The sequence below is a fragment of the Bos indicus genome, chromosome 6, assembly GCF_029378745.1.
Source record: "Bos indicus isolate NIAB-ARS_2022 breed Sahiwal x Tharparkar chromosome 6, NIAB-ARS_B.indTharparkar_mat_pri_1.0, whole genome shotgun sequence".
In the NCBI taxonomy this organism is placed as follows: Eukaryota; Metazoa; Chordata; class Mammalia; order Artiodactyla; family Bovidae; genus Bos; species Bos indicus.
Window position 1 is genome coordinate 5111864 of NC_091765.1, and position 19994 is coordinate 5131857.

The 19994-nt window shown below is 39.1% G+C and overlaps 1 pseudogene; it reads right to left on the reverse strand.

Annotated features, from left to right (window-relative positions):
- Positions 1 to 3464: 3464 nt before the first annotated feature.
- Positions 3465 to 19994, reverse strand: part of LOC139183573 (histone-lysine N-methyltransferase SETMAR-like) — a 96488-nt pseudogene continuing 79958 nt past the window's right edge.

Sequence of the window (19994 nt, forward strand, 5' to 3'; positions counted from 1 at the left end):
AGAGTTGGACATGACTGACAGGCTGAACTGATTGACTGATTTTGAACTCAAGATCAGTAACTTATTGGGTGCAAAATTATTCAAGATGATTGTACACACACTTTTAACAAAAATGCTTGCATTTTAGTAAGTAACATAAAATTATACATGAAAGTGAAAGTTAAGTCACTCAGTCGTGTCCACTCTTTGTGGCCCTACAGACTGTATCATGCCAGGTTCCCCCGTTCATGGGATTTTCCAGACAAGAGTACTGGAGTGGGTTGCCATTTTCTTCTCCAGGGGATCTTCCTGACCCAGGGATTGAACCCAGGTCTCCCACATTGCAGACAGACTCTACCATCTGAGCCACCAGGGAATCCCAAAATCATATAAGAAAATGCATTAAAATGATTTTAATGATCTTTATGAATTCTGTTTTATGCATATGAATATGTTTTAAAAATGTAGAACCTAGGAAGAAAATATTATACTCTTTAATAGACACTGAAAATACATACTTAATAAATTATTCCATGCCTAGGTTTTCTTTTTATGAAAAAAAGATTTTGTCTTTATAAACATATATCTTTATATAACTCAGCATTTCTACCACCTATTTTAATAATAAATATTTATAGTATAAATTGCAAGCTTAAGTAATAGTTTGCTAGACTTTCCAATGGGGAAATGCCCCATGTACAAAGAGCAGACACTGACTTCCAAGATTTTGGGAGTAATATGTTCTTAGAATCAAAATCTGTGATTGTATATCAAATTCTCTGGAGATGGAATATGCTATTCCAATTTCACCATCTTTCAGAAATTAAAAAATAATTGGTACAATAACTAGTATTGAAACTCAGAAATAGTCATGAGGAGCTGGATTATTTCCATTGAACCAGGGCAAATTCTTGAGTGAGACAGAGGTGATAACCAAATATTTTAGCACATAAGAAATTATCTCTATTGTTAATTTTTCAGACAGCTATTAATCTATTGCTTTCTGAATTTCAGTGAAAACCTTTTTGTGGGTTGGGTTTTACTGGTACACTGCTTTGTAATAAGAGTTCATTAATGCTTTGCAGAGTTCTGACCTGAGAGCTCTGGGGTGTGACATGGAATAAGGGCCCTTTTCATAAATTTAGAGATTACAGAACATTTGTAAATGAATATATATCTATTTAAATGACACAATTATATATATGTGTGTGTATATATATTTATATATGTGAAGAATAATAGCTGCTGTAGGCCACGTTTAAGCAATTGCACTTGTATTACTACTGCTCAGCATAGATAAGTGAGACTAGACCCCTAAAAAGTTTTATTTTATGGTTAACCCTATAATTGAAAATTTCAAAAAAAACAAAAACAAAGAGGAAGGAATGCTTTTGAACTTTCCATGAGACCAGAATCACCCTGATACCAAAACCAGACAAGATACACACACATACACACACACACACACACACACACACACACACAAAACTACATGCCAGTATCACTGATGAACACAGTCACAAAAATCCTCAATAACATATCAGCAAACTGATTTCAATAATACATTAAAAGGACATACCTTTCAATCAAGAGGGATTTGTCCCAGGGATGCAATATCCAGGGTAGTTCAATATCCACAAATCAATATGCAATACACCACACTAATAAATTGAAGAACAAAAGTCATATAATCACCTCAATAGATGCAGAAAGAGCTTTTGACAAGATTCAACACTCAATTATGATAAAAACTCTCAACAAAATGGGTATAAAGGGAACAGGTGCGCATGCATGTCTGCTCAGTTTTGTCTGACTCTGTGACCCCATGGACTGTAGCCCACCAACTCCTCTGTCCATGGAATTTTCCAGGCAAGGATACTGGAGTGGTCATCATTTCCTTCTCCAGGGGATCTTCCCAACCCAGGAGTCAAATCAGCATTTTGCATCTCCTGAATTATCAGGCAGTTTCTTTACCAGTTGAGCCATGAGGGAAGTCCCATTGAAGGAACATACCTCGACACAATAACGGCCATTGATGACAAACACTCAATAGTGAAAAGCTGAAAGCATTTCCTCTAAGATCAGAAACAACACCAGGACGCCAACTATAATCAGAGAGCCCTAGTTATCACACGTCAAAATGTAAATAGATGGATCCTTTTGGATCTCAAGAGTTTTTTTTTTATTTGGATTTACTTAAGCATAGCTAATGCCCTGATATGATAAAGGTAAATATTCTTATCTCTAGCATCCTGACTTGATTCTAATATTATTTATTTATATAAAACCTACAAAAAGGCAGAAAATGGAAATATGAGAAGTAGAATGAATGGTTCAGTGCCAGGAACAATGAAATAAGATTCCAGATACCTCTCTTCTGGCCCTAAAGACCCTTTCTGGTTGTCTGTTCTCCCAGCTGGAAAATATGGGGATTCACCCCATGGGCACTTTGAACTCTGACTGTCCATGAGTTTCTGAGGTGCACCCTGGAAAAAGAAACCTGGTCAGGGTGCAGGCAGGCTCCTGGGCTTGCCTTTCCCTGTGCGTCTGCTCCCTGAGGTACCCTGAAGATGATTTCTTGTCCATCCAGTAAGCTGGTGTCACGTGACAGAAGGAAATATGTTTCCAATTTTGCTCACATCTGAAAGGAATTTTTCTTGGAAGATTATGTCTCTACCCTGCAAAGCATTATGGTACTCTCTGTATATCAGATCTTGTACTATTTTATTTATATATGAAAAGTTAGGATTTTGTCTTTTGACATGAGAAAAATCTCTTGAGAAAATAATGGATAAAAAATCCTGAATTACCTAAAGTCAGCCAAGGAAGTGAGAAAAAAATAATCACATATCCAAATAAAAAAAAGTAAAGTGGACACAGAAATCATACTGAAAGCTGGCTGGCTGCTACAGAACTTCTGTCTCTTAGATTTACATTAATATTTAGCCAACAGCTATTCTAAGTAGGAAAGTAAAATTTTAAGATTCAGTCTTAAGTCACATGTCACTTAGGAGGAAAAAGCCAAGTAAAGCCATGATTATGGTGTACTATTTCAGATGTTAAATCTCATTCCAGAATTTGTACAGTCTCACATTTTGAAGAGTAAAATGTGATTTCACATTTCTTTCCATTTTATGATAATACTCAAAACTCAGAAATTTAGACTAATGCAGATAACACTAAAATGAAGAGATCATGCAATTTGCACAGATAAGCTTTCTCAGGATAAAGTAACTTCTCCCAATATACTCTGACAGATATTAGTGATGTTATATGGTTGTAGTTTATTCACAACTTCACTGATTTTCATGACACTGTGCACTGTAGAAAATAATTACATTATATTAATTTCTCCACTGATGTCTTTAACAAATGAACTCCTGTGAAATATTTCAGTTGGAGTTTATAGTAGGTTGATGCAAAAATAATTGTGGTTTTGGAATGTGAATTCTAAATTGTTATAACTACACTCAAACACATCTTTATTAATCAAAATAGGAACGATTACAATCAACACATTTTTGCCAATAAGAACTAAGTCTGTTTATTCCTATAGCATAAAAATCCCAGGCTTTGGGATTTGACAAACTCTTGGAAAGCCTTTTCTGATTGCTGGCTAAGGAAGCATTTTCCTTGCAAAAAGTTGTTGAGATGCTCGAAGAAGTGCTAATTCGTTGGAGAGAAGTCAGGTGAATATGGTGGATGAAGCAAAATTTTGTAGCCCAGTTTGTTCAACTTTTGAAGTGTTGGTTGTACAACATGTGGTCAAACATTGTCATGGGGAAGAATTAGGCCCTTTCTATTGACCAATGCCAGCCGCAGTCTTTGTAGTTTTCAGGGTGTCTCACTGATTTGCTGAGCATACTTCTCAGATGTAATGGTCTTGCCAGGATTCAGAAAGCTGTAGTGGATCAGACCAGCAGGAGACCAGCAAATAGTGACGATGATTCTTTTTTTTAGTGCAAGTTTGGCTTCAGGAAGTGCTTTGTAGCTTCTTCTTTGTCCAATCGCTGAGATGGCATTGTCGGTCATTGTACAAAATCCACTTTCATCACATGTAACCATCCGATTGAGACATGGTTCCTTGCTGTTGCATAAAACAAGAGAAGACAACACTTCAAAATGACGATTTTTTTGATTTTTGGTCAGTTCATGAGACATTTACTTATTGAGCTTTTGCAATTTTCTAATTTGCTTCAAATGCCAAATGACCATAGAATGGTTGATGTTGAATTCTTTGGCAACTTCTAATGCAGTAGTAAGAGAATTAGCTTCAATGATTGCTCTCAATTGGTCATTGTCAACTTTTGATAGCCAGCCACTGTGCTCCTCATCTTCAAGACTCTCGTCTCCTTTGCAAAACTTCTTGAGCCACAGTGCACTCTAAGTTTGTTAGCAGTTCTTGGGCCCAATTTGTTGTTGATGTTGTGTGCGTCTCCTCTGTTTTACAACCCGTTTTGAACTTGAATAAGAAAATCACTCAAATTTACTTTTTGTCTAACATCATTTCTATAGTCTCAAATAAATACAAAATAAAAAGCAAGTAATAAGTCATTAGCAAAAAAAAAAAAAGAAATGTGCACAAAAATAATGTATAACATAACCACATTTACCTAAGAATGTATTCCAATATCAAACAGAAAATTTCAATAATGCAAAAACCACAATTATGTTTGCACCAACCTAATAGTTCTTAAATTCTGTATCTTTAAAAGGCAAGACTTCCTGAGTTTTCTAATCTATATATCGGGGATATAATTTCTACCTTGCCAAGTTGTTGTGAAAGTTGAAAATAATTTAATTTTGTCACATGAATATCAAAGTATGTGCTGTGGGTGATTGGAAATATATGTGTGTGTACATGTGTGTGCCTATTTCACAGAATGTTTTGTGTCATTATTGGCATTACTAAGCTTTTGACTGCTTCCTGCTTTACCTTAAGTAGTACTGACAATGTTAAACCACCACTGGGTAAAAAGAGTTGAGCAGAATGATTCTATTGAATTGCTTTTGAATTCTCTATGCTTATACTGTCTACAGGTTGTAAGATATTCCCTTTAACTAGTTTACTTTCATTTTTTTATCTGTTCCTCCCACAGTGGTCCTCTTAGAATCTCTCTTCCTCATTTGAAATGGGCATAAGTAATTAGGATATTTACTGAGAGATGTGTGTGTGTGTGTATATATATGTATGTCTCTTTTGATGGTAGTTCAAGTACTTTTGTCAAAAAAATTGGAAATGATTTTTTTTAAATGTTGAGATTTCTAGATTAATGTAATAATAAACTAGGGGTTCCTAACCCACTCTGCCCAGCATTCTCATAAAAATACTAAGACATATAAAACAAAAAACAAAAAAGTAATTGACAAGTGACTAAAGATAAGAAATTGGCAACAGAATAAATTCTTTAATCAATTTTCACTATATGCATTACATTGCTGGCAGTGGAAAATGAGAAACATATTCCAGGACTACACTTTATGAGTTTAAAATACAACATGAAAAGAAAGAAGAAAGGAAGAAAGGAAGGAAGAAAAAAGGGAGATAAGAAGGCAAAAGGTCCAGTGAAGTGCTGGCTCATCTGTATTACTTCACTGGGTCAAGAAAATATACACTGCAGTATAGAGAAAAACACATAATTATTGACTCACTGCAAAAGATTTCCCATCTAAGCTCCCAGAGCCAGAGTCTTAGAACATCTCCTGTACTTGGGAGTCATGTACTTAAATACTTAAAAGGGACAAGAAAATAATATAAATAATTGAAACAGACAGACTTCAGTTGTGGAAAGACAAAGACAGTTATCATTTCTGCAGAGAAGTGATTAAACCCATTCAATAGCCAAGAAAAAACTAAAATTTTAGAAAGACTTTCCATTCTTTTGGCCTGAAGGTTTAATGTGATGTGGTTTCACACAGAACAGGAATTTATCACCTCATCCTCCCCCACTAACTTGTATCTTTATGAGACTGGTCTGCTTGGGAGGGTGAATTAAGTTCCTGTTCTGTTCTCCTTTTGAATGTGTTACCTACACAGACTTGTATTCCAGTTTCTAGTCAACTGTTCAGTTAGCTTACCCAGGCAAGTCTGTCTAGAACTTGCCTGTACCTGCTTAGCAATGCTGTGACTGAGGAATGTCTGCCTAATTCAGGTGTGCAGTATTGCTAAGTATGTCTCCATAGCTGTCCTTTTCCACCTGTTTTGTTCTTGTGCCTACATTTCAGCTGGCTCTAAATCGAAGATATACTGTTTATTTTCCCTCTAAAATTCTAACAAAATAAAAAAATATTGAGTAGAAGTAACAAGTGTTTGATAGGATGACCTAATAAAACTGTTCAAATATTAATAATACACATATACATATGCACTCATATTTATGCATTACCAATAATCTGTTAGGAAATAAAATAGGAAACATCCCACTCACAATGTTAATAAAATTGCAAACTGTCCAGAAATTATCCCCAAACGGAGTATATGAAATAAACCATTAAAACTTATTCAGGGCTGTAAAAGTACTAATTCTACTTCTTCTTGCTGCCAAGTTGCTTCAGTCGTATCCAATTCTGTGCGACCCCATGGACTGTAGCTTACCAGGCTTCTCCATCCATGGGATTCTCCAGGCAAGAACACTGGAGTGGGTTGCCATTTCCTCCTCCAAAGCATGAAAGTGAAAAGTGAAAGTGAAGTCGCCCAGTCGTGTCCGACTCTTAGCGACCCCATGGACTGCAGCCTACCAGGCTCCTCCGTCCATGGGATTTTCCGGGCAACAGTACTGGAGTGGGGTGCCATTGCCTTCTCCCCTACTTGTTCTTAGTCTTCCATTAATATTGTTTTACTCTGATATATATAATAGTAGGCTAATAATAACAATATTATCAATAACAATATTTCACTAATTATATTGAAGATTGCTTTTCAGATGATTATGCCATTAGATTATATCACACTAGTCACCTTTCAGTGTGTCTGCCCTCTGATGCCCTCTCACAACACCTATCGCCTTACTTGGGTTTCTCTTATCTTGGACGTGGGGTATGTCTTCATGGCTGCTCCAGCAAAGCTCAGCCACTGCTCCTTACCTTGGATGAGGTCGCCCCTCCTGACCTTGAACGTGGAGTAGCTCCTCTAGGCTCTCCTGCACCCATGCAGCCAGTGCTCTTGGATGTGGGGTTGCTCCTCTCGGCCACCGCCCCTGATCTTGGGCATGGGGTAGCTCCTCTCGGCCGCTGCCCAGGGTCCTCCAGGCAGTAGGAGAGGGGTCAGAGCAAAGTCCCAGGTTCCTGGGCAAGGCTCTCAGGGTCTTAGGCCAGAAGGTGATGTCTTGGCAGGGGAGTCAAATCTCGTGGGATTCCCCACCTTTCTGGGGTTTCCCTTTATCTCCTCTATGATCACAAGGACCACAGCCTTGTCTAACTCAATGAAACTAAGCCATGCCATGTGGGGCCACCCAAGATGGGCGGGTTATGGTGAAAAGGTCTTACAGAATGTGGTCCACTGGAGAAGGGAATGGCAAACCACTTCAGTATTCTTGCCTTGAGAACCCCATGAACAGTATGAAAAGGCAAAATGATAGGATACTGAAAGAGGAACTCCCTGGGTCGGTAGGTGCCCAATGTGCTACTGGAGATCAGTGGAGAAATAATTTCAGAAAGAATGAAGGGATGGAGCCAAAGCAAAAACAATACCCAGTTGTGGATGTGACTGGTGACAGAAACAAGGTCTGATGCTATAAAGAACAATATTGCAAGGGAACCTGGAATGTTAGTTCCATGAATCAAGGCAAATTGGAACTGGTCAAACAGGAGATGACAAGGGTGAATGTCGGCAATCTAGGAATCAGCAAACTAAAATGGACTGTTATGTGTGAATTTAACTCAGATGACCATTATATCTACTACTGTGGGCAGGAATCCCTTAGAAGAAATGGAATAGCCATCAGGGTCAACAAAAGAGTCCAAAATGCAGTACTTGAATGTAATCTCAAAAATGACAGAATGATCTGTGTTCATTTCCAAGGCAAACCATTCAATATCACAGTAATCCAAGTCTATGCCCCAAGCAGTAACGCTGAAGAAGCTGAAGTTGAATGGTTCTGTGAAGACCTACAAAACCTTTTACAACTAACACCCAAAAAAGATGTCCTTTTCATTATAGGGGACTGGAATCCAAAAGTAGGAAGTCAAGAAACACTTGGAGTAACAGGAAAATTTGGCCTTGGAATACAGAATGAAGCAGGGCAAAGGCTAATAGAGTTTTGCCAAGAAAATGCACTGGTCATAGCAAACACCTTCTTCCAACAATACAAGAGAAGACTCTATACATGGACATCACCAGATGGTCAACACTGAAATCAGATTGATTACATTCTTTGCAGCCAAAGACGGAGAAGCTGTATACAGTCAAAAAAACAAGACTGGGAGCTGACTGTGGCTCAGATCATGAACTCCTTATTGCCAAATTCAGACTGAGATTGAAGAAAGTAGGGAAAATCACTAGACCATTCAGGTATGACCTAAATCAAATCTCTTATAATTATACAGTGGAAGTGAGAAATAGATTTAAGGGACTAGATCTAATAGATAGAGTGCTGGATGAACTATGGACGGAGGTTCTTGACATCGTACAGGAGACGGGGATCAAGACCATCCCCATGGAAAAGAAATGCACAAAAGCAAAATGGCTGTCTGAGGAGGCCTTACAAATAGCTGTGAAAAGAAGAGAAGTGAAAAGCAAAGGAGCAAAGGAAAGATATAAGTGTCTGAATGCAGAGTTCCAAAGAATAGCAAGAAGAGATAAGAAAGCCTTCTTCAGCGATCAATGGAAAGAAATAGAGGAAAACAACAGAATGGGAAAGACTAGAGATCTCTTCAAGAAAATTAGAGATACCAAGGGAACATTTCATGCAAAGATGGGCTCAATAAAGGACAGAAATGATATGGACCTAACAGAAGCAGAAGATATTAAGAAGAGGTGGCAAGAATACACAGAAGAACTGTACAAAAAAGATCTTCATGACCCAGATAATCACGATGGTGTGATCACTGACCTAGAGCCAGACATCCTGGAATGTGAAGTCAAGTGGGCCTTAGAAAGCATCACTACGAACAAAGCTAGTGGAGGTGATGGAATTCCAGTTGAGCTATTTCAAATCCTGGAAGATGATGCTGTGAAAGTGCTGCACTCAATATGCCAGCAAATTTGGAAAACTCAGCAGTGGCCACAGGACTGGAAAAGGTCAGTTTTCATTCCAATCCCAAAGGCAATGCCAAAGAATGCTCAAACTACCGCACAACTGTACTTACCTTACACACTAGTAAAGTAATGCTCAAAATTCTCCAAGCCAGGCTTCAGCAATACGTGAACCGGGAACTTCCAGATGTTCAAGCTGGTTTTAGAAAAGGCAGAGGAACCAGAGGTCAAATTGCCAAAAAATCCGCTGGATCATTGAAAAAGCAAGAGAGTTTCAGAAAAAACATCTACTTCTGCTTTATTGACTATGCCAAATCCTTTGACTGTGTGGATCACAATAAACTGTGGAAAATTCCAAAAGAGATGGGCATACCAGACCACCTGACCTGCCTCTTGAGAAACCTATATGCAGGTCAGGAAGCAACAGTTAGAACTGGACATGGAACAACAAACTGGTTCCAAATAGGAAAGGGAGTATGTCAAAGCTGTATATTGTCACCCTGCTTATTTAACTTCCATGCAGAGTATATTATGAGAAAAGCTGGGCTGTCTACGGCCATACCACCCTGAACGCACCCAATCTCATCTGATTTCAGAAGCTAAGCAGGGTCGGGCCTGGTTAGTACTTGGATGAGAGAAACGTTGGGCTGGAAGAAGCACAATCTGGAATCAAGATTGCCAGGAGAAATATCAATAACCTCAGATATGCAGTGGAGAAGGCAATGGCACCCCACTCCAGTACTCTTGTCTGGAAAATCCCATGGATGGAGGAGCCTGGTAGGCTGCAGTCCATGGGATCGCTAAGAGTCAGGCATGACTGACTGACTTTACTTTCACTTTTCACTTTCATGCATTGGAGAAGGAAATGGCAACCCACTCCAGTGTTCTTGCCTGGAGAATCCCAGGGATGGGGGAGCCTGGTGGGCTGCCGTCTATGGGGTCACATAGAGTCAGACATGACTGAAGTGACTTAGCAGCAGCAGCAGCAGATATGCAGATGGCACCACCCTTATGGCAGAAAGTGAAGAGGAACTAAAAAGCGTCTTGATGAAAGTGAAAGAAGAGAGTGACAAAGTTGGTTTAAAGCTCAACATTCAGAAAACGAAGATCATGGCATCTGGTCCCATCACTTCATGGCAAATAGATGGGGAAACAGTGTCAGACTTTATTTTGAGGGGCTTCAAAATCACTGCAGATGGTGATTGCAGCCATGAAATTAAAAGACGCTTACTCCTTTGGAGGAAAGTTATGACCAACCTAGATACAATATTCAAAAGCAGAGACATTACTTTGCCATAAAGGTCCATCTAGTCAAGGCTATGGTTTTTCCTGTGGTCATGTATGGATGTGAGAGTTGGACTGTGAAGAAAGCTGAGTGCCAAAGAATTGATGCTTTTGAAGTGTGGTGTTGGAGAAGACTCTTGAGAGTCCCTAGGACAGCAAGGAGATCCAATCAGTCCATCCTAATGGAGATCAGTCCTGGGTCTTCATTGGAAGGACTGATGCTGAAGCTGAAACTGCAATATTTTGGCCACCTCATGTGAAGAGTCGACTCACTGGAAAAGATCCTGATGCTGGAGGGATTGGGGGCAGGAGGAGAACGGGATGACAGAGGATAAGATGGCTGGATGCCATCTCCGACTCGATGGACATGAGTTTGAGTAAACTCTGGGAGTTGGTGATGGACAGGGAGGCCTGGCGTGCTGTGATTCATGGGGTTGCAAAGAGTCAGACATGACTGAGTGGCTGAACTGAACTGAGTCACATTTCTGTATTTTAAAGTTTCTGTTTTTAACCTAATCAGATTTATAGATCTCTTTATTTAACGCCCCAGCTTTTGTATCTTAGAAGAATTTTCCTACTTAGTTACACTTTATAAAAAAATTTACACATATATCTCTTTATAATTTGTATATGTTCCTTTTATTCACTTATATGAGCCAGAAACCGATTCAAATTGGTCCTCTGTCATATGGCTTACCAGCCATCCCAACACCATTTTCCTCCCATTGATAGCAGATACTCTTTTAAAAATATTTTCTAACTTTGTTGTTGTTCAGTTGCTCAGTCCTTTCTAACGCTTTAGGACCCCTGGGACTGCAGCACACTAGGCTTCCCTGTCCTTCACCATCTCCTGGAGGTTGTTCAAACTCATGTCCATTGAGTGAGTGATGCCATCTAACTTCTAACCTAGCATATACAATTTGACTTATTTGGGGATTTTAAAAATTATTTTTCACTAGTGTTCGTGCATGGTAAGTCACTTCAGTCCTGTCCGACTACTTGCAGTCTTACAGACCATAGCTCACCAGGCTCCTCTGTCCATAGTATTCTCCTGGTGAGAATGCTGGAGTGGATTGCTGTGCTCTCTTCCAGGGGATCTTCCCGATCCAGGGATTGAACCTATATCTTTCTCTTAAGTCTCCTGCATTGGCAGGCAGGCTCTTTACCACTAGCACCACTCGGGAAGCCTTTCCATTAGTATGCATGCATTATTATCGCACTACATGGTTTTGATTATAGAGGCTTTAGTACTACACATGTATAATATATCACAGGTCTAGAAGTCTTTCTCCTTCCTAGAAACTGCTCTTTTTTCCTACATTTTTATTCTTCTAAAAAAATCCATGATTGCTTGGCTGGTTTCAAAAATAAGGTTTTTACTGGAATATTGTTAAAATTATAAGTTTTTAGTGTTGAATCTTAACTAAAAATATGGTATGTTCCTTTCATAGCTTATCTACATTGTGTTCCCTTCATTAAGTCTATAGATTTTTTCTTTCAGGAGTGATTTTATGCTTTTCCTCACATATAGTTGTAAATATATAAAGATTAAAACTAGGTATGAATTTATTGTTTTTAATAGTGAAGTCTTTCTCTTTCCTGAGAGCTCAGTTGGTAAAGAATCTGCCTGCAATGAAGGAGACCCTGGTTCGATTCCTGGGTTGGGAAGATCCCCTGGAGAAGGAATTGCTACCCACTCTAGTATTCTTGGCCTTCCCATGTGGCTCAGCTGGTAAAGAATCTGCCTGCAATGTGGGAAACCTGGGTTCAATCCCTGGGTTGGGAAGATCCCCTGGAGAAGGGAAAGGCTACCCAGGCTAGTATTCTATTTTACATACACTACTGTAAATTTCTGTTCCTGTTTGAGTTCCCTGAGTCATTCAGCAAATCCCCACTGGCTATCTATTTTACATACACTGTCATAAATTTCTGTTCCTCTTTGAGTTCCCTGAGTCACACAGCAAATCCCCACTGGCTATCTATTTTACATACACTATTGTAAATTTCTGTTACTGGCTCCATATCTCTCCCCTTCTCCCTCCTCTCCTCCCACCATGTCCATAGCTCTGCTCTCTATGCCTGTTTCTCCAGTGCTGCCCTGAAAAAAAATTCATCAGTGCCATCTAGATTCCATATATATGTCCGTATATAATATTTATATTTCTCTTTCTGACTTACTTTACTCTGTATAATAGGCTCTAGTTTCGTCCACCTCATTAGAATAGATTCAAATGCGTACCTTTTTATGGCTGAGTAGTATTCTGTCATATATATGTACCACAACTTCTTTATCCATTCATCTGTCAATGAACATCTAGGTTGCTTCCATGTTCTACTGCTGCTGCTAAGTTGCTTCAGTCGTGTCTGACTCTGTGCGACCCCATAGATGGCAGCCCGCCAGGCTCCGCTGTCCCTGGGATTCTCCAGGCAAGAATACTTGAGTGGGTAGCCATTTCCATCTCCAATGCATGAGAGTGAAGAGTGAAAATGAAGTCACTCAGTCACGTCCAACTCTTTGCAATCCCATGGACTGCAGCCCACCAGGCTCCTCGGTCCATGGGATTTTCCAAGCAAGAGTACTGGAGTGGGGTGCCATTGCCTTAGAGCTGCAATGAACATTAGGGTACATGTGTCTTTATTAGTTTTGATTTCCTCATGGAATATGCCCAGGAGTTTAGAATAAACCTAGGGTTTGCTGGGTCATATGGTGGTTTTATTTCTAGCTTTTTACAGAATCTTCATACCGAACAGACTGACTTTAAAGTTTATACAAAAAGCTGAAAAAAACACCTCATATAATGTCTAATGTGACCCTGGAAAAAAATAATAAAGCTGGAAGATTCACACTACTAGATTATAAAGCTTATTATAAAGCTAGAGTAATTACTACAGTAGTATTGATAAAACAGTAGTGATGTAGACCAATGGAACAGAGGAGAGACCCTAGAAACAGACCCACATAAATACCATCAACTGATTTTTGACAAGCAGCAAAGGCAATGGCAAACAGATGGAGGAAAAGTGGAAACAGTGGCAGATTGTATCTTCCTGGGCTCAAAAATCACTGTGGACGGTGACCGTAGCCATGAAATTAAAAGACCCTCATTCCTTGGAAGAAATGCTGTGACAAACCTAGATAGCATATTCAAAAGCAGAGACATCACTTTGCCAACAAAGGTCTGTATAGTCAGTGCTATGCTTTTTCCAGTAGTCATGCATGCATGTGAGAGTTGGACCATAAAGAAAGCTAAGCAGTGAAGAATTAATGTTTTTGAACTGTGGTGTTGGAGAAGACCCTTGAGAGTCCCTTGGACTGCAAGGAGATCAAACCAGTCAATCCTGAAGGAAATCAACCCTAAATATTCATTAGAAGGACTGATACTGAAGCTGAAACTCCAATACTTTGGCCACCTGATGCAAAGAGCCAACTCATTGGAAAAGATCCTGATGCTTGGGAAGACTGAAAGCATGAGGAGAAGGGGGCGACAGAGGATGAGATGGTTGGGTAGCATCACTGACTCGACGGACATGAGTTTGAGCAGACTCCAGGAGAAAGTGAAGGACAAGGAAGCCTGGCATGCTGTTGCCCACGGAGTTGCAAAGAGTTGGAAACAACTGAAACTGAACGACAACAAAGGCAACAGAATGGAAAAAATGATAGCCTTTTCCACATATGGTTCTGGGATAATTAAATGTTCATCTGCAAAAAATGAAAGTGGACAGAGACCTTGTGCCTTTCACAAAAATTAAGTCTATAAATCTTCTAGAAGAAACATAGGAGAAAATCTACATGACCCTGACCTTGGGTTTGCTGATAAGGTTTTAGAATCAATACCCAAAGCTCTATGTGCTCAGTTGCTCAGTTGTGTCTGAAACTTTGTGACCCCATGGACTGCAGCCCGCCAGGCTCTTCTGTACATGGAATTTACCAAGCAAGAATATTGGATTGGGATGCCATTTCCCACTCCAGGAAAAGCACTATACTTGCAAGAAAAAAATGATATCTTGGACTTTACGAAAATTAACAACTTCTGTGCTGCTCAGTGTTATGTGGCAGCCTGGATGGGAGGGGATTCTATGAGAGAATGGATACATGTATACGCAGGCTGAGTCCCTTTGCCGTTCACCTGAAACTATCGCAACATTGTTAATTGGTTATACCCCAATATAAAATTAAACGTTTTTTTAATTTATTTATCTTAATTAGAGGCTAATTACTTTACAATATTGTATTGGTTTTGCCATACATCAACATAAAAACACTTCTGTGACATCATTAGGAAAATGAAAAGACAAATCACATACTTGGAGAAAATATTTGCTTAAGACATATATGATAGAGGATTTGTATCCAAGATATATAAAGAACTCTTAAAACTCAAGAATAAGGAAACAAACAACCTATTTTTTTAAATGGGCAGAAATATAAACAGACACCTCAGCAAAGAAGATGCTGCAAATAAGGATATGTACCACAGCTTCTTTATCTAGTCATCTGTCGATAGGCATGTAGGTTGCTTCCATGTCCTAGCTATTGTAGAGTTGCAGTGAACATTGGATAAGGATATGAAAAGAGGCTTAAGACTATTTGTCATTAAAAAATTATAAATTAAAATGAGATACCACTACATATCTATTAGAATATCCAAAATTTAAAAAAAAAATTGACAATGTTAATTGTATAGAGCAACAGGGCCACTTATTTATTGCTGGTGAGAATGCAGAGTGGTACGGGCACTTTGGAAGGAAACTTGTCAGTTTCTTAAAAAAGTAAAACTAATATTACCATTATTATCTAGCTTTTGTGTCCCTAGATATTTACTCAAATTATCTGAAAGCATGTATCTACATAAAACCTGCACATGAATTTGTGTAGCGTCTTTGTTCACAATAGCCCCAAACTAAAAACAAACAAGCTGCCATTAAGTAAGTAAATGGATGAACAATCTGTAGTACATTCATACAGTAGACTAATACTTAGCAATAAAACAAAATAAGCGAATAACCCATGGAAAGACATGAATGAATCTTAAATGGTCTCGTTAAATGGGAGAAGTCAGCCTGAAAAAGCTAAATACCTGATGTGATTCCACTATTATGACATACAAGAAAAGGGAAAACTATAAATGAAGTAAAAAGATCTGTGGTATTTTAGGGAAATTCAGTGGCAGGAGGAGAATTCAATGGGTAAAGCACAATGGATTTTTCAGGCCCGTGAAACTATTTTGTAGGATACTGTAATGGTGGATGCATGATACTCTGTCAAAACCCATCAAACTTTATAGAATAATAAATGAAACAATGCTATACAAAGTTTTAAGAAATTATTTAGGAGGTTGAATGAATGTATGAAACAACCTTACTGAAGGAAATGGGGAAAAGTTGTTGACCTAAGTATCTTTAGAAATAAGAAGAGTCTGCAAGACTAAAGGCAACTCTGGATTCTAATTGATAAGGTATGTCTCAGTTCAGTTCAGTTCATTTCAGTCGCTCAGTCGTGTCTGACTCTTTGCGACCCCATGAATCGCAGCACACCAGGCCTCCCTGTCCATCACCAACTCACAGAGTTGACTCAGACTCACATCCATCGAGTCAGTGATGCCATCCAGCCATCTCATCCTCTGTCGTCCCCTTCTCCTCCTGCCCCCAATCCCTCCCAGCATCAGAGTCTTTTCCAATGAGTCAACTCTTCGCATAAGGTGGCCAAAGTACTGGAATTTAAGCTTTAGCATCATTCCTTCCAAAGAAACCCCAGGGTTGATCTCCTTCAGAATGGACTGGTTGGATCTCTTTGCAGTCCAAGGGACTCTCAAGAGTCTTCTCCAACACCACAGTTCAAAAGCATCAATTCTTCGGCGTTCAGCTTTCTTCACAGTCCAACTCTCACATCCATACATGACCACTGGGAAAACCATAGCCTTGACTAGACGGACCTTTGTTGGCAAAGTAATGTCTCTGCTTTTGAATATGCTATTTAGGTTGGTCATAACTTTTCTTCCAAGGAGTAAGCGTCTTTTATTTTCATGGCTGCAGTCTCCATCTGCAGTGATTTTGGAGCCCCCAAAAATAAAGTCTGACACTGTTTCCACTGTTTCCCCATCTATTTCCCATGAAGTGATGGGACAAGATGCCATGACCTTAGTTTTCTGAATGTTGAGCTTTAAGCCAACTTTTTCACTCTCCTCTTTCACTTTCATCATGAGGCTTTTTATTTCCTCTTCACTTTCTGCCATAAGGGTGGTGTCATCTGCATATCTGAGGTTATTGATATTTCTCCCAGCAATCTTGATTCTAGCTTGTGCTTCTTTCAGCCAGCGTTTCTCATGATGTACTCTGCATAGAAGTTAAATAAGCAGGGTGACAATATACAGCCTTGACCTACTCCTTTTCCTATTTGGATTTCATGGGAGTACAAATTAAAAAGACAGATAACTCTATGCATGTATATTGGGGCTTTCACATTGGCTCAGCTGGTAAATAACCCTCGGGCCAATGCAGGAGACACAAGAGACACAAGTTCGAATCCTGGGTTGGGAAGTTTGATCCCTGGATTGGAAAGATCTCCTGGAGAAGGAAATGGCAACCACTCCAGTATTCTTGGGCTTCCCTGGTAGCTCAACTGGTAAAGATTCTTAGGTTGGGAAGATCCGGTGGAGAAGGGAACAGCTATCCACTCCAGTATTCTGGCCTGGAGAATTCCATGGACTGTATAGTCCATGGGGTCACAAAGAGTCGGACACGACTGGGCAACTTTATCTTTCACCCTTTCCAGTATTCTTGTTTGCAAAATTCCGTGGACAGAGGAGCCTGGTGTGCTTCAGTCCATGGGGTCTCAAAGAGTTGGACACAACTGACTGCCCAGGCATATTTACAATTTAAAAAACAAATAAGTAGCAGGTGATGGGAGCTAGTTTCTCAGTTGAAGTGGGAGTTTACAGGTAAGAAAGGAGTGTGTGCGTGCGTGCTCAGTCATATCAGACTCTTTGAGATACCACAGACTGTAGCCCACCAATCTCCTTCTGTCCATGGGATTTCCCAGGCAAGAATACTGGAGTGCATTGCCAGTTCCTTCTCCAGGGGTGTTCTCCACCCAAAGATCGAACCTGTGTCTCCTGCAGTGGCAGGCAGATTCTTTACCACTGTGCCACCTGGGAAGCCCGGGAAAGGAAGGGGAGGAGACTGGGATGATTCATGGGGTAATGGATGAGGTTTGGAGACATTAGTATAAATTCATGAGTAGCTTAATGTAATAACAGATGATTAGAAACACATAGAAATATCTATAGATAAGTGTATGCACATGCCTCAGTATAAACACATATTTTATTGCTCTGTCAGATGAGAAGGCATAAAAACAATGATATCCCACAAGCAATGGGCATATCTAGTGCCTAGATCCTAGTTTTTAATACTACTTTCCAGGAAAAAGAACCAGGATATTTTTGAAAAATGATATATTCTAGGAGTGGGACTGGATATATAAAAAATGAATCTGGAACATGGATGTGCTCTAAAAACAAAAAACAAACAAAAACTCAACAATGATAAGTATACGTCAGAAGGACACAGGGACCAACTGAGAAAGCACCCCAGCAGACAAACTCAGAACCAGCTGAGCAAGAAATTGAAGAAAGGAGTATTGCAAAGTAACCTAAGGTAAAAAATAAATATACATGAATCCACATTGATGTAAATAAGTGATTATATAATATAAATGATGAATAAATGAGAAGAGAACAGACAAATCACCATTGTAAAATAATCATAAATAATTTAGATGCTCTGCCCTCAAAGAGGTGACCTATATGGCATTTCTTTTTGGGTAAAAAAAGTGTTGTGTATTATACATAAATGGGATTTTCTCTGACTGCCTTTTATATCTGTCACTTTAGAGTGAATCATTTTTACCTCCTTATGTCTGATTTCCTCCCATTCTCCTCCTTTTCATCTTCTGTCAATATTTCTTTATGATGCTACCCTGTCTATCGGATCTTTTGTTCCTTTCAATTTAATTTCTGGAATGATTTTTCCTTTTCTGAGAGATGTTAGCAACACTTTGCGTTTTCTGTTGTCCAATCATTCCTCTGTTTTTCTAGATCAGCAATATACAACTATTCATGGTTTATACTGGTTTCCTAAACCTTGTTAATTCCTTCAGCTATAAATGAAACACTATATTATAGTTTTTATCTGTGTTGTAGGCACATTGTTTCTGACATGTCTTTTCCATGTGTACATATATTTTCTGGCTCATGATTTTCAGGACTGTATCCCAGAAGCAGTTTCTGGAGTCTTTGACTCTCAATACCTTCTGATCTCACTTTGTCTTCTTTCCTATTTCCCATTTTTAGTTTAATACCATGTTGCTTTTGGTGTTTTGACTCAACCAAGTGTTTTTCAGTGTGTGGGATTATTTTTCATTTTGGTTGAACATGTTTTAAATCAATTGTTTCCTTTTGTTAACCTAATTTCCCTGTTTATTGGGTCATTCTCAGAGACTGAAAAATCTATGCTCCTGTACTGCTCTCCTCCAAATCTTTAAAAATGATACCATACTACTGGCTGAGATGCCTGGACAGGAATCATGTATCAGAAAATACTTTAGGTTAGTTGAAGCAGGTGCAAACAAGGCTGCCCAGCAAACAAGGGGCACTTCAATTTAAGTTTTCAGCAAGTGACACAGCATAAGGATGAACTTCCTTTTATTTTCAGAATATTTTAAACATGTTTCAGTATCAGTCTCAGAAGCAGAAGGGGAATAGAAGGGATAACATATATATTTCTAAAATGTATCAATATATTTATCAATTATAATATTTATAATTATACAGATGGGCAGCTTAAAGATCAACATCATTATCAAAAGAAAACCTAAGCAAAGAGCATTAAGCTATATTAGAAATATTTACAACTAAAGACTGTATATGTAGGCATTTGTGTATGTCTGTTTCCTGCCAAAAAGAAGGTACTAGAAAAGAGAAGGCTTGAGCTCTGAAAATAGTGTGTTTAAAGGTGTGAGGCTTCAAAGGTTGTTACCATTACAACGCTGGCAGTCTCTCATCGCTGAGAGGTACAGTCCTCTGGCCTGCCACGTCAAGCCTTGACCTGGGTACACCCAGCTGTCCTCATCAGTATAAAAGGAACTTGGTCCCTTTGCTCTCTCTGAGTGATTTCTCCTTCAAGGTGACAAAAGCCCTGGGACTCACCATGAGCTGTAGCTTATTTTACTTCCAAATAGATTTGGCTGAAGACTACAGATGGTTTGGAATGATTGGAGTGGACAGAAATGGTATGGCCCTAACAGAAGCAGAAGATATTAAGAAGAGGTGGCAAGAATACACAGAAGAACTAAACAAAAAAGATCTTAACCATGATAGTGTATCACTCACCCACAGCCAGACATCCTGGAATGTGAAGTCAAGTGGATATTACGAAGCATCACTATGAACAAAGCCAGTGGAGGTGAAGGAATTCCAGTTGAGCTATTTCAAGTTCTAAAAGATGATGCTGTGAAAGTGCTACACTCAATATGCCAGCA